Source organism: Octopus bimaculoides, chromosome 4 (assembly GCF_046866305.1).
Source record: "Octopus bimaculoides isolate indiv1 chromosome 4, ASM4686630v1, whole genome shotgun sequence".
NCBI classification, from domain to species: domain Eukaryota; kingdom Metazoa; phylum Mollusca; class Cephalopoda; order Octopoda; family Octopodidae; genus Octopus; species Octopus bimaculoides.
The window spans coordinates 40,286,301-40,302,141 of NC_142931.1; the positions used below are offsets into that span (position 1 = coordinate 40,286,301).

The window sequence follows — 15,841 nt, forward strand, 5'->3', positions numbered from 1 at the left end:
AGCCAGACTAGAAGCTCCCCTATGTAAATGGAAAATACATAAGCAACAATTACGCCATTTAGAATCTAGGAAAACGTTTCTCAGCAAAAATTTACAGATTTGCTGGAATAACAAATACATTTGTCTTTTAATCAATACTTAAGAGACAATCCAATATGTCATTTAGAAACAGAGACATTGCATAGAATAGTTTTCTCTAAACTTAAATAAACAATAACAGCAAAAAGAGAAATATTTCTATGGCTCAAAAGATCCTCATAGGAAAGGATGAAAATGCTAAACTTATGTATTTCCTTTTGATTTTCTGTATTTTTCTCTAATTTTTCTTTTCTTTTTTATGAAAATTTGAGAAAACCTGATTTCATTTTCAATTTTTTCCTCTCTTTCTTTATTTTATTACTCTTTTAATAATTCAATGCACATTCAAGAACATGACATTTCGGTCCTATGTATACATGTACCAGGTGGTATCAAAAGGTTCCCGGACTAGTTATGTTTAACAAAGAGTAACTTATTTACCTAAATTTTAACATCATCTCCTTCAAAATAGTCACGTTCCACAGCAATACATCAGTCCCAGCATTCCTGCCACTTTTGGAATCCAGCTAGGAAGCTGTTTTCTGTAAGTGAGTCAATTACCTTCTGCAATTCACTCTGGATCTCAGCAACAGTGTTATAATGGTGACCTTTGTGCTGCATTTTCATTTTGGGGAAGTGATGGAAACCCACAGATACTAAATCTAGCAAATAGGGAAGGTGCAGAAGTGATGCTGTTTTTACCATGTTGTTTTTGGCAAGAAACTCACAAGTGAGGAGAGCTCAGTGAAAAATCCAATTCTTCACACTCCACTGATCCAGTTGCTTTCGCCAAAGGTCTTCCCTCAAACACTTCAAAATCTTACAGTAGAACTCTCGATCGATGCTCTGGCCCTGGGGAATGAATTCTTGATGCACAATATCACATTTCCAGGGGTGACACTTGTGGCAGGTTTTCTAGATCACTCATCATCTTCCAAGGACATTTTTCTGCTTCTGAAGTGCCCATGCTACTCAAAACATTGTTTATGACCATTGCCTCATTGTCATAAGCTTGCTGAAGCATGTTCAATGTCTCTGTAGCAGATTTCTCAAGTTTATCATAAAATTTCATGCTGGCTCTTTGTTCTTGTCCATGGCAAAATTGCAGACTACAGCGTACACATAATCACAAAAATACAAATCTCACAACTCGCAAAGTAAACACAATGATGTCACTCAGCACCCTGCCTCATGAAGGTCACTACTAGCTGTCAATGCACACACAACCATATGCTGCCATTTGTTGGTGTGCTACAGGACTAGTCCAGGAACTTTTTGATACCACCTCATATATAAGTGTATCTCTGTGTGTCTGTGTCTGTGTGTGTTCTTGTGCACGTGTGTGTGTGTCTGTCTGTCTGTCTAAGTGTATATGTATCTATATTGTGTGTAGAGGGCAGGGTTGTGTTTGGATATCTATTTATATAGCACCTGCATGCATGTGTACACCCAAACATATACAATTGGTACATGCAGTCATGTATGAAAATCTTTCACTGCACCCAAAATCCATTAATACAAAATTTTTTAACTTAAAATTTTGGTTCAGAGCAAGTTTTCATTTGCTACATGACCTTGACGACCTGTCAGTGACAAACTACAGTGCAACCAACTATAGAAAAGTTTTGCTTTCCAACACTATACAACAACAAAAAGAAATAAACCAAGATAAAAGATTTAAGTAGTTTTCCGTTTTATTTCCTTAAGAAAATTCAGACATATCTATAAATAAATAACATTAAAAAACATCTCCCTTACTGTTATGTTATTCATATCCTTTTCTTCTTTTATTCTTTAATGCGTTTCAGCCTGGTATAACAAAAAGATGAAAGGTCCTTTCTGAACCATTGGCTCATAAGGCTGGCTTCCTGGATTTTGAGGTGTATTTATGTATATATTCCTCCTCCTCCCACACACTGGACAGGATGCCAGTCCATCACAGGATTATCATTTTTGCCTGCTGATATGACTGGAGTAACATGAAATGAAGTGTTTTGCTCAAGAACACAACACATTGCCCAATCCAGCAATCAAAGCCACAATCTTACAAGCCATGGGTGCAACACCCTAACCACTAAGCAACACTTATATATATAAATGAGAGAAAGAGAGAGACAAACAGACGGACAGACAGATATTTATATGTATATATGTAAATATATATTTATGTATGCGTATGTGTGTGTGTGTGTGTGCATGTATGTAAATATATATATATATTATGTATGTGTGTGTGTGTATATATATATATATATATATGCCATATATGTATACACACACATGTATATTATATATATTAAAACTGAAGCTGAGAGTTTGTTTCATGACTCAAGTTTCATGCCAGTGCTACACACACACACATACACACACAAGTATAATGTTAATAGACAAAATGAACCTGGATGTGAGAACCCAGAGGGAATCAAATCCACAAGTTTACTGACACCTCAGTGTAATCACTGGCTATACATCAGTCCTCTGAGAATATGTGCATATTTAGCATTTATAACTGCTCTCTGAAAAACGTTTTTTAATCTTTAACTTATAGGTGTGTGTGTGTTTAGTCTTTTCTCTTTTTTTTTTTTTTTTGTTGTTAGGCTGTGATTGAGATCCAGTTGTATCTTTTTGCTGATTTTTTCATGATTAAAAGTAATAAGTTTCATCTAATAGAGTCAGCTTTATAGCCTAATCCATAAGTTGTTTTGTTTTTGTAGATTTTATTTAATTTTAGTAATAAGTAAGCCAGGATTTAACAGAACGTTTACATATTTTGTTGCGCAGATGTATAAATGTAGAAGTGAATAAAAAATGAAGGCCCAATAGGTATCAAACCCACATCACCTTTGTTGATATGGATGCCAAAAATGAAATTACCACTATAGGATAACACAAACATATTTTTGTCTTCAGCTATCTCATTTCCAGGTGGGGTTCTCATCATAACTGAAGTCTCAAGCTGGTCCATCATTGGCTAGCAGCATATATCAGAATCTTAAGATACATATTTTATTAATTGTCAGATAAAAGCAGTAATGTATTGAAGTAAACAAATTCTTCATTTTCTGTTGAATAATTTCTCTTCAACATCCTGCTGATAATATTGCAAAAAAACAACCAGCAATATCCACAGCATCAGCTGCTCCAGCTCACAGGCTTCTTTCTTCAAGCCTGATGCCTTCCTGATTTAGTGGGTGTGAGCAGCAGTCCAGAGACTAAGGGTGTTGATGCTCTTAATAGCAATCTGTATGAAAAGAAATGTTTGTTAGTGACTCATATTTAATCACCATCTACTCCTTGGTGTATTAGATGGCAGCTCCTTGGTTTTTAAATCCAAATTAGAATGGTTGACACTGGAAACTGTGCCACTAGATAGGGTGTCCAGGTGAGTGACTCTTCTCACTTTCAGATGGAAAATGGGTCATCACACATGGATACTTACCATCACTATGATCGAGAGCAGTGGGCTCTGATGGTGACAGAAAATTAACAGCATTGAGACACTTTTTAATAACATTATTCAGTGAGGAAAAAGCCTGAGACTGTGATGAGAAGAGAGTGGTTGTAGTTCAAACTTGTTAACAGTAATTTTACAATGGCATTTATGTAGTTTGAACATGCAATGATCAAGGTGCAGGGCAATAGTAATGCATATACACTCATTGTTGAGAAGGAAACCATTTGACAAAGGGAATCCTGAGTTGAACCACATGCTGCTGTTTGGTTGTGAGGCCAGTAAAACAGTATCAGTTAAGGAATGACTAGAGCCTCTTCCTGATGGATCTACATTTGTTGTTTTAGTAGTTTTGATTAGCTGCAGATTGGAGAACAGTGAAGCCAGATAGCCTATATCTTCCCAAGCTATGAGGAATATGTCCTAAAGCAAAAGAAAAGGGTTTAAACCTTTTAGCGCTGAGATTGCTATGTTACATGTAATGCTTATTTATTTACATTGTTTTGAATAATTGTGCTTATCTCCTAGAGTCAAGATTTCAAAGTTGTGATTGTTTATTTTTGGAAATGACATTGTAGGGTAGATGTGAGAGGCCACATCTGGTTGGTGTGAATGTAAAGCAGGTAGAATATTTAGGCCAGACACGGCTGGTTTAAATGTTAAAGGGTTAAGGGACCTATAGGTAAAAAGTCTACAATTACAGATAACATATTCATTATGTGACCTGGCATGCTGTCAGTTCCAGTTGATTCAATCAACTAAGCAATCTGCCCATATAAAAAAACACACACTCTTAACACAGGTCTCAAGGAGATTTGGATTACATATACTACCTATTTTTGTCAGCTGAGTAGACTGGAGTAACATGAAATTAAGTGTCTTGCTCAAGGACATTATGCATCAGCAGGAATCAAACTCATGACCTTACAATCATAAGCCAAATACCCTAACCACTAAGTTATGCACCTTCATGTTCATGATGTAATGTAGAAGAAAAATATCAAAGAGCTGCTGGGTATGCTAAATGATGACACATATAATGAAATATGTTAATAAGATATAAGCAGTAACTCTAGATGCATGAAACTGAGTAGGTTTCATCAGATGTTCAATTTGAACCTGAAAAATTGAGTACAAGGAAGTTGAGAAGGCAGTTGTATATCAGAAAAATTGATTAGGGTATGTAAAAGATGTGACTTTTCTGATTTAGTAATGTAATATATATGCATGATGAGACATTGGGTGAAAATTGTGGTGTATAGTTAAAGCAAGGAGTAGTATGACTAGGGCAAATAAAAAAGCAAAAAGAAATTCAGTGTGTAATTCAATAAGATACTAGGTTGTTGGATCTAATAGATTAAGTGACACAGGATAGGAATGATTGAAGATATGTGCAAACCCATTTAATCTATACTGATGTGGAAAATAGATAACTAATTAAAGATGAAGATGATGATGATTACGATAATGATGTTTATGATGGTAATAATAATAATAATAATAATATATATATATATGTATGTATATGTATACATACATACATACATACATGCATATATATATGTGTGTGTATGTATGTATAGTGTGAAAATCTTATTTGTGTGGATAAATATGTAAAGTGACAGCACACATATTCATTATCAAAGTGTTCTGGTAGATTTGAACATGAATATGCAAATCACTTGTATTTTAGCATTGGAGAACAACTTCTTTCAAAGTACCCTTACTCCAATGAATCCAGTGTGTTATGAATACACATTCATCTTCTGAAGAAATTCTCCAATAGCAAAACACAATGGCTATTAGCTTATTCATGTTTGTGTCTGCTAGAATATATTAAGAATGAATATGTGTCACAATTTTGATTCTAATGGTGCACATAATGATTTATCATTTACAAGGTGGTATCACAAAGTTCCTGGACTTGTTCTGTAGCATGCCAACAGATGGTAGCACACAGTTGCATGCACAATGAGAGCTAGCAGTGACCTTCATGAAGCAGTGCTGATTGATATTACTGTTTACCTCACAAGTTGTGAAATGTATATTTTTCTGATCACTTGTATGCTATAGTCTGCAATTTTGTCATAGACAGGAAGTTGGAACAAAGAACCAATGTGAAATTTTGTGTTAAATTTGGGAAGTCTGCTACAGAGACGTTGAGCATACTTCAGCAAGCTTATGGCAACAAGGCAATGGGTTGTATGCAATGTTTCAAGTAGCACAGGTGCTTCAAAAACAGAAGAATGTCCCTGGAGTATGATGAGCAATCTGGAAGACCTGCCATGAGTGTCACCCCCAGAAATGTGGAGAAATTTCATCAGCTTGTGCATGAGGATCATCAGAGAACAATCAACAATATTGCTGGCGTTGTTGGTCCTTGCAGGCAATCCTAATATTTCAATGGGCCCTTGGAGGCAAATAAAAAACATTATTAATGGATGGGCAGAATCATAAGTATGTTAGATAAAATACCTTGCAGTATTTACAGCCCCTTACATTCTGAGTTCAAATCCAACCTTAGTCAAAATTGCCTTTCATCCTTCTGAGGTTGGTAAAATGGAGTATTAGTCAAACACTAGGGGCTGAAACTGTTTCTCTACTTACCAAATTTCTGATTCTGCACATATATTAGAAATTGTTAAGAATGGAGCTGGCTTTTTTATGTTCTGAGTTCAAATTCCATCGAGATCAACTTTGCCTTTTAAGGTCGATAAGATAACTACCAGTTGAGTTTTAGTGATGTAATCAACTTACTCCCTGCCAAAATTTTAAACTGTTATTCCCAATTTTCTGTGAAAACAGAGAAATATTAAGTTACTTGGAAACAGGTAAGAGTTGCTCAGCAAATTGTGTCCAACTCATGCCAGCATGGACAACAGACAGTAAATGATGATGGTAATATATATATGTACATATATATATATATATATATATATATATATATATATATATATATATATATATATACACATACATACATACATACATACATACATACATACATATATATATACATATATATACATACATACATACATACATATATATATATATATATATATATATATATATATATATATATATATATATATACACACACATATATATATATATACACACACACACACATATATATATATATATATGTATATATGTGTGTGTGTATGTATATATATATATATATCTTTTAAGGTTCACTGGTTAATCTCATAAACCAAGTTTTAAAAGAACAGTTATTTATTTTTAAAAGATTTCTTTATGGTTTGCAGACCTATGTTTGAAATTCTGTATGTAAAGAATTTTTTCTCCTATGTCTCTAAATACTTTTCAGGTGTTATTTATGTTTTGTATCTCTTAGGAGGCAGTAGACAAGTAAACAACATACTATTTTCTTACACTGCTTTATATTGGTTGCTTGTCTGTAGTAAGTAAGTAGCTGACTATATGTTGGACTTTGTTCAGTTCATTCTTCATTCATACATGCTATTTAGTATCGCTGTTGGTACACTGGGATGGATATGAGTATATGTATATGACGTACAGACATGGCAGTGTGGTTAAAAGTTTGTTTCCTAGCCAAATGGTTCTCGTTTCTGTCCCATTGCATGGCACCTTGTGCAAGTGTCTTCTACTATAGCGTTGGGTTAACCAAAGTTTTGTGAGTGGATTTTGTAGGCAGAAATTGAAAGAAACACCTTTTTGTATGTGTGTGTGAGTGTGTGCATGTCTACACCGCTGGATCAACCATTAAGCAAAATAAGCATATGCTTACAGTATCAAGAGAAGTGGGGCACCACAGAAATGATAAATAGTTTATGGCACAAAGGAAATCACTTTAAACTTGCTAAAAGAATATTCAGGATGCCTTATCTCTACTGGTGTAGGCGCATGGCTTAGTGGTTAGCGTATTGGACTCAAGATTGTAAGATTGTGCTTTGATTCCCAGACCGAGCAACGCGTTGTGTTCTTGAACAATACACTTCATTTCACATTGCTCCATCCGACTCAGCTGGCAAAAATGAGTAATCCATGACAGACCAGTGTCCCATCCAGGTGGGGAATTTATATGCCATGGAAACAGGAAACCAGCCCTTATGAGTCTGTATGACTCAGAAAGGAACTTTACTTTTTACTTATCTCTACTTAGTATAAAAGCAGATATATTACATAAGATTAATTTTAAGGATCTGATCGAAGACTTTGCAATTAAAAATGTTGGAGAAAACTTTTCAAATATAAATAAAGTAGAAGTCTACATAAATAAACATTATTTTCCATTTTACTGTTTGTTTTGTTTCATTTTGAAAAATTATAATACATTTTATGCTTTTTTATTGTTTATATTTTGAATTACACATATATAGGGCACCAAAATCTTTCAAGTGCTTAGGATCTCTATGGGTCATAATCCAGCCCTATGTATACATACATGTGTGTGTGTGTGTGTGTGTGTGTGTGCATCTATGTACAGGATGGTCACTAGAAAAGCAGAAATTTTGAAGGCAAAACTAAATCTACCCCTGACTTTATTGCACCTGAAGATTGGCCTTCAAAGTGTTCGGACTTAAATGTGATGAATTACTGTGTCTGGAGCTTGTTATTAGCAGAGATACAGAAATATCAATACCATATAACTGTCATTGATAAATTGAAAACGTGTTTCATAAAAGCTTGGAACATCCTTCAAGTCATACTTCAAAATGCCACACAAGCTTGGATTTCTCAATTAAAACACTGTCGCAAAGTGCACAGAAGACATTTTGAACATTTGTAAGTGTCAATATGATATCATGCTTTGTGACGCTTATTGTTTACCTCAAATAGATCTTGTGGAAATATAAATCAGATTTCTCGAATTTTCCGCTTTTCTTACGACCACCCTGAATATATGTGTGCACATGTATGTATGTATATGTGTGTGTGTGTTACTGTCTGACAGAACATTTCTCCTTTTCCCATCACCAATTTCACCCCTCGCTCCACCTGTTTTACGTATACTCATGTAGCAGGCCTTTATACGAATGTTTTTATCTTTCTATTATTTTTTGTCATTTCTTTTATTCAATAATTAAATTATTTTTAATATTACTATGTGCAGGTTGAAGTTTTGTGACTACGTAGGAAATCAATATTATTGTGTGCATATGCAGAATATCATTATCAGAATTTTTTGCTTTTATTTGTATTTATTTTTTTTTGCTCTCATTTGTTCAATTTTATTTTCATTTCTATTATTGTGTGCATAGATGCACAAGTGAGAACATACCAGCTGGTGTTAATGTTTAAGTTGCTCATGTGTATGTGTGATCCCATTTTTTTTTTATGCATGTTTGTGCTCTTCCTGTCTATATGTGTTCATACATGCATACTGACAAGAGCACAAGCACTGATCTTGACACACTTCTTGTTAAAGTCACTGACTTAGACAAAAAGTGACATCCTTTCTCCCTTGAACTGACCATTCCTTCCAATTCTGATCTTTCTTTTTATTCTCTCTCGAAAATTCCTTTTCCCAAATTTCCCTCTCCTTCTGCTCTTTACTTTTCACTCTCAAAGTAGCATCTCTCTCTCTCTCTATCTATCTATCTATCTATCTATTTATCTATCTATCTATATCTATCTATCTATCTATCTATCTATCTATCTATCTATCTCTATCTCTCTATCTACCTAGAAGGAATTTTTCTGAAACATTAAAAACATCTCTTTAACCGCTTAACATTTAAACTGGCCATATCTCGCCCAAATATTCCACCTGTTATACATCCAAACTGGCCAGATCTGGCCTCTCACACCTACCCTAAAATGTCATTTTAAAAATATACAATCACATCATCAATATCTCAAAGCTACAATGCATAATCAGTTCAAAACAATTTGAATAAAGAAGCATTACATTTGACAGAATAATCTGAATGCTAAAGGACTTATAGTATTTGAACTTAGAGTTTTCCCAATGCAGACTAGAACCAGAGTCCCTGGATTCTGTGGGTTTTAATTTTTTTTTTTTTAACTTATATTCTTTAACATTTTGCTACTTTCAATCATTGAACTTCAGTCAAATTTTAGGGTACCACCTTCAGTGATTTTAGTCATTTATATCAATTCCAGTATTTATTCCAGTCTGATACTTAACTTATTGATCTCAGTTTTCTGCTGAACCATTAACTTGCCACACCTAAACACACACAATATAAACAACAATACCAGTTGCTAGTGTAAACAAAACACACACATACACAGCTACAAGGTTAACCTGAAATTTGAACTTGAAACCAAGTGGTTGCAAAGCAAACTTCTTAACCATATAACCATTATATATATTGTAGTCTTTATATTCTGAGCTCAAATTCCTCATAGTTTGACTTTGCCTTTCATCCTTTCAGGGTCAATAAAATAAGTACCCCCAAAATTTCAGGCCTTGTACCTTTTGTAGAAAAGATTATATATACCGTATTTTTTTCTATTTTTTATTTTTTAATTTTTATTCTATCCATATTACAGCAATTTTTGTTTCTGCTTATAATAAAGTTTCTAATGTGACAGTTTTGATGCAGTTTCTCATATGATTTGCTTGAATTACTCAGCATTTCATATTGCTATGTTTTATTATATGAATTCATCATAGTGATGAATAAGTTTAAGCTAATCTATATATTACCATTTTTTTTTCATATATATTATAGTTTTCTTTTTCACTTTAAATACACTAGTAAAGAACAACCAAGTAGAAGACTATAAACTATTTTGGATGTATTTGAAAATGTGAGGAAGTTATTATTTAAGACAGTTTTTTTCTGAAACTTGACCTGTTTTTTTTTTTAAACATGGAGCAGGTGTTTTGATAAGGTTTTTTCAATGTTTTGTTGACTTACTTTGATAATATTGTCCCATGGGCTGCCTTCAACTTCTGTACAAAAGGGCTTTTCAACCAAATGTTTACATGCTATTATCTAGTTTTATATGCTTTGAGAGCCACTCTTACAAAAAAGAAATTTTTTTTTTTTTTTTTATTGCTACACAAAAAAGGCAATTCTTATAGGGCCGAAATTAAACTGATTCAATGATCCTCAGCATTTTATCTTTTATCTTTTACTTGTTTCAGTCATTAGACCATGGCCATGCTGGGACATCAACTTGAAGAATTTTTAGTTGAATGAATTGACTCCAGGACTATTTTTTTAAGCCTGGTACTTATTCTATCAGTCTTTTGTGCCAAACCACTAAGTTATGTGAGTGTAAAGACACCAGCACTAGTTGTCAAGGTGGAGTGGTGGACACACACACACACACACACACATATACATATATATATATATATATATATATATATACCCGGTGCAAGCTATGGACACATAAGAGGTGCAGCAACATCAAAGGCAGGTTAACTAGGAAGTTAGTTTTTGTTTGTGGCAGATGTTCAGGTGCAATAAAGACTGTAAACAAACAGGAAACAACTTCTATCTCATTCCAAGGTGAAAAACTAGAGGTAGTCGATAGCTTCCGCTATCTGGGCGACCAAGTTAGTAGTGGGGGTGGGTGCGCTGAAAGTGTAGCTGCTAGAATAAGAATAGCCTGGGCAAAGTTTAGAGAGCTCTTACCCCTGCTGGCGACAAAGGGACTCTCACTCAGAGTAAAAGGCAGACTGTATGACGCATGCGTACGAACAGCCATGCTACATGGCAGTGAAACATGGGCTGTAACTGCTGAGGACATACAGAAGTTCGCAAGGAATGAAGCCAGTCTGCTCCGTTGGATGTGTAATGTCAATGTGAATACCCGTCAGAGTGTAAGTATCCTGAAAAGCTGAACAAGAGAGACGACTGCACTGGTATGGACATGTGGTGAGAATGGATGAGGATAGCTGCATGAAAAAGTGCCACACCCTAACAGTTGAGGGAACCCGTGGAAGAGGTAGGCCCAGGAAGACCTGGGCTGAGGTGGTGAGGCAAGACCTTTGTACATTGGGCCTCACCGAGGCGATGACTACTGACCGAGACCTTTGGAAATGTGCTGTGCGTGAGAAGACCCGGCAAGCCAAGTAAGATTGTTGCCAGTGCCCCTGGACTGGCTCTTGTGCGGGTGGCACATGAGATGCACCATTTTGAGCGTGGCCATTGCCAGTACCGCCTGACTGGCTCCCGTAGGATTTTCGAGCGAGATCGTTGCCAGTGCCCCTGGACTGGCTTGTGCAGGTGGCACATAAAAGACACCATTTCGAGCGTGGCCGTTTTTGTGCGGGTGACACGTAAAAGCACCCACTACACTCTCTGAGTGGTTGGCGTTAGGAAGGGCATCCAGCTGTAGAAACTCTGCCAAATTAGATTGGAGCCTGGTGTTGCCATCCGGTTTCACCAGTCCTCAGTCAAATCGTTCAACCCATGCTAGCATGGAAAGCGGACGTTAAACGATGATGATGATGATGATGACAACAAGCTTCTTTCAATTTCTGTCTACCAAATCCATTCACAAGGTTTTGGTCAGCCCAAGGCTTTAGTAAAAGACACTTGCCCAAGGTGCTTCATGGTGGGAATGTTCCTGGAAACATGTGGTTGGGAAGTGAACTTCATACCACACAGCTATGCTTGACAATTACTGGCATTTACTTATTTATTCTTGGAGAGTTTGAATGGTAGTGTACTTTAATAGAATTTGAATACAGAACCAAAGGACAATTAAAATAAGGTGTTTGGCATGTCCAAGATGTAGCATGGGGTGAAGTGGGTGTAAGGCATGCAGACCATACAGGGTGACTAGTTCATACGCAAGTGTTTGCTGCAAGCAAAGGTATGTTACATTTAAAGAAGTAGGCAGCCAAAAATCCATACTACACCATGGAGCTTGTCTTGATTTTGTTTTTTATATTCTTTTAACTTTTTTTATATCAAAGCTAATTTTTAAAAATATTTTCTGTTATATTGTATTTAACTTACAATGTTTCACAACTTCATATGCTAATTGTTAAAAAGATAACATTAATATTGGTGTGGTCTCTTTTATCCCTAGTTATTGTTGACCACTTATCCAGAAAGACAGCATCATGGAGTGTCACATATTCTGTTCATTCATCTTGAAGAAATGCTATCCCATCTTACAACAGTGAATCTTTGTCAGCTTAATCTAAGGTAAATTTGTTACGTCTCTGCATTTTCACAACTAAAATTTAAATTTTCTTCTGTTTCTTCTGAGAAAAAAAAAATGTTTCTTTGGAATCCTAAGCCATTTGCTTCTGGCAATTTACTTTATTTGTTATTTTTTCATTATCATTGCTGTTTTTCTTAAGGTAGTGAGCTGGCAGAATAGTTAGCATGCCGGGCAAAATGCTTAACGGCATTTCATCCTACTGCAAATTCTGAGTTCAAATTCCTCTGAGGTTGATTTTGCTTTTCATCCTTTCGGAGTCAATAAATTAAGTACCAGTGAAACATTGGGGTCGATGTAATTGACTAGTCCCCTCCCCTAAAATTTCAGACCTTGTGCCTATAGTAGAAAGGATTATTATAGCTGTTTTTCTTAAGGTGGTGAGTTGGCAAAATTTTTAACATGTCAGCATTTTGTCCATCTGTAAGTTCTGAGTTCAAATTCCACTGAGATTGACTTTGCCTTTCATCTTTTTGAGGTAAATAAAGCAAGTACCAGTTGAGGCCTGGGGTCAATGTCACTGACTTAACCTCTCCTCACAATTGAATGGCATTGTGCCAAAATTTGAAACCATTATTAAACCTGTTGTTTTTAAGGTGGTGAGCTGGCAGAATCGTTAGCATGCTAGACAAAATACAGTTTTCTTATTCTCAGTACAGTTGTAATCAAATGGAGTATCAACCAAGCAGTATGGTTTTGGTTCATTGATGAAACCAATATATTTCATTCACATTTTCATTGCCTGTGAAAGGCAATGAGCTGGCAGAAATGTTAGCACACCGGGCAAAATGCTTAGCAGTATTTCATCTGTCTTTACATTCTGAGTTCAAATTCTGCTGAAGTCGACTTTGCCTTTCATCCTTTCAGGGTCAATAAATTAAGTTCCAGTTGCATACTGGGGTCGATCTAATCGACTAGCCCCCTCCTCCAAAATTTTGAGCCTTGTGCCTTGAGTAGAAAAGAATATTAGCATTGTCTTCAAGACGGTGAGTTGGCAGAAACATTAGCACGCCAGGTGAAATGCTTAACGGTATTTCGTCAGTCTTTATGTTCTGAGTTCAAATTCCACCGACGTCAACTTTGCCTTTCATCCTTTCAGAGTTGATAAATTAAGTACCAGTTGCATACTGGGTCGATCTAATTGACTGACCAAAAATTTCGGGCCTTGTGCTTAGAGTTAGAAAAGATTATCATTGCCTGTGAAAAACAGCATGAATTTCTTGTAATCTTATTGCTCCTCTGCTCTCTACCTGTTGTTTGTGTCTATTGAAAAGATCAATATAGTCTTCTAGGTATTTGCATTGTTGACTCTGCTTTTCTACACAATATCAATTTTGAGAATGAAAACAAAAACTTACTGCTCAAAGTAAACTAATGTGCTGCTGTTATGTGGCTTTTTCTACTTTTACACACGTAATCACACACAGACACACACACATTTACATATGCATGTATATATATATATATATATATATATATATATATATATATATATATATATATATATATATATATATATATACACACATATCATCATAACTGTCATTGTTATCATCATATTCTAACATTCACTTTTCCATGTTTGCATGGGTCACATGAAATTCATTGACACAGATTTTCTACAACTGGATGCTATTCCTGTTGCCAACTCTCACCTATGGCTGAACATATTTTCACAAAAGACTGGAAACAAAGGTCACTGCTTGTACGATGGTGAAGCTTACAACTATATCACACAACATCAAGACAAGGAGACAAATATAGTCGCTCGCACACACACACACACACACACACACACACACACACACACACACGACAACAACAACAACAACAACCTAGCCACTAGGCCATATGCCCTCACATACACACACACACACACATGCACACATAAACAATATGTTGTTGTGCACAACATGTTACCAGTGAATTGTGAGTTCAGTTATCAGTCCTACATTAAATTCTTATATTCTCTTACAATAAAGATCCAATCATTGCCTCTGAGGAAAGGCAAATTTCAAGCCACATTACATAGTGAGAAATGCACAGGAAATGTATCTGATATTCATGTCTTTATGTCTACCATATGTTTTGGAGTTAACCTCATATCTTTAGTGTTTATTGCTAACCAACTGAAGATATGGGGTAAGCATATTAATATCAAATGTTTACTGTATTTACTTCTGCATATCATCCTAATTATCATTATCATCATCATCATCATAATTTTAACATCTATTTATTCATGCCTTCATATGTCAGGCAGAGCTTATTGAGGCAGAATCTCTATGGCTGGATGCCCTTCCATGAGAAATATTACCTTGCTTGGAAACCAGTGAGGGTTGGTGACAAGTAGAAAGGCAGATGGGCAAGCAGATAGAGAGGCAGTCATTCCAGTACAGTCGCAGCCGTTAAGCTGGAATTAGTAAAAGAATAAAAGAATATAAGTTAGTGTAGTAATTACTGTAAAATAGTAGCCCCTCACAAATAACAAATAAAGTATGTAAATTTACAGGAAGGTATGTGTTTGAAAATGTAAGGATACACAAGCATTGAAGACAAGTATCTGGGCTTATGATGTGAAATATGGAATATGTGTGGTGTTCTGAGTATAATATGATAACTGGTATAGAATGGGATCCATGCTATAAGATGCTGGCTATTGGCATCGAAACATGTAATATTGAATATACAAGAGAGCATTGTATGAAGGGTTCTAAATATATGGGTAATGGATGTTGTCAATGTTAGTTGGCTTTAGGTACCTGGCCAGACAGATGATGTTGTTTGATGGCTATTATTAGGTTTTTGAGTAGTACTTTGGCCAACACATGCAAAAAAGATTAATTCAGATTTTGAGCTCAGGTTGGATTCAGGATATAGCCAACTTCTCTGCAGTACATTAGTTGCAATGTTCATTCTGTTTTTGTAAGAGTAGTATGGTAGATGCTTTTACAGCATCTATGATACTCTGCTTCAGTTGGCATTTTGTTGGTCTTTAAGTGACCATGTCTGTTTAGACAAGCTGGCACTTGCTCTTTTGTTGCTTTTTCTGAAGACATGTAAGTAGAATTTAGATTTGAACCCTAGTATTTTGTATAGTGTTTTGTATTGTTTATATAGAGATCTAGGTTACTTGTGTTTGTTTATGTATAGGATTTTGTCCTTGAA

The 15,841-nt window shown here is 35.4% G+C and overlaps 1 protein-coding gene across 8 annotated transcripts in view; it reads left to right on the forward strand.

Annotated features, from left to right (window-relative positions):
* The window catches only part of LOC106880470 (uncharacterized), a 159,321-nt gene that overhangs the window by 12,331 nt on the left and 131,149 nt on the right, over window positions 1-15,841 (forward strand). For all 8 annotated transcript variants that reach the window (XM_052967005.2, XM_089350629.1, XM_089350635.1 and 5 more), the window contains exon 2: window positions 12,539-12,657. The gene's annotated coding sequence lies outside the window, so the exon portion shown is untranslated. The remainder of the gene's footprint in view (window positions 1-12,538; window positions 12,658-15,841) is intronic.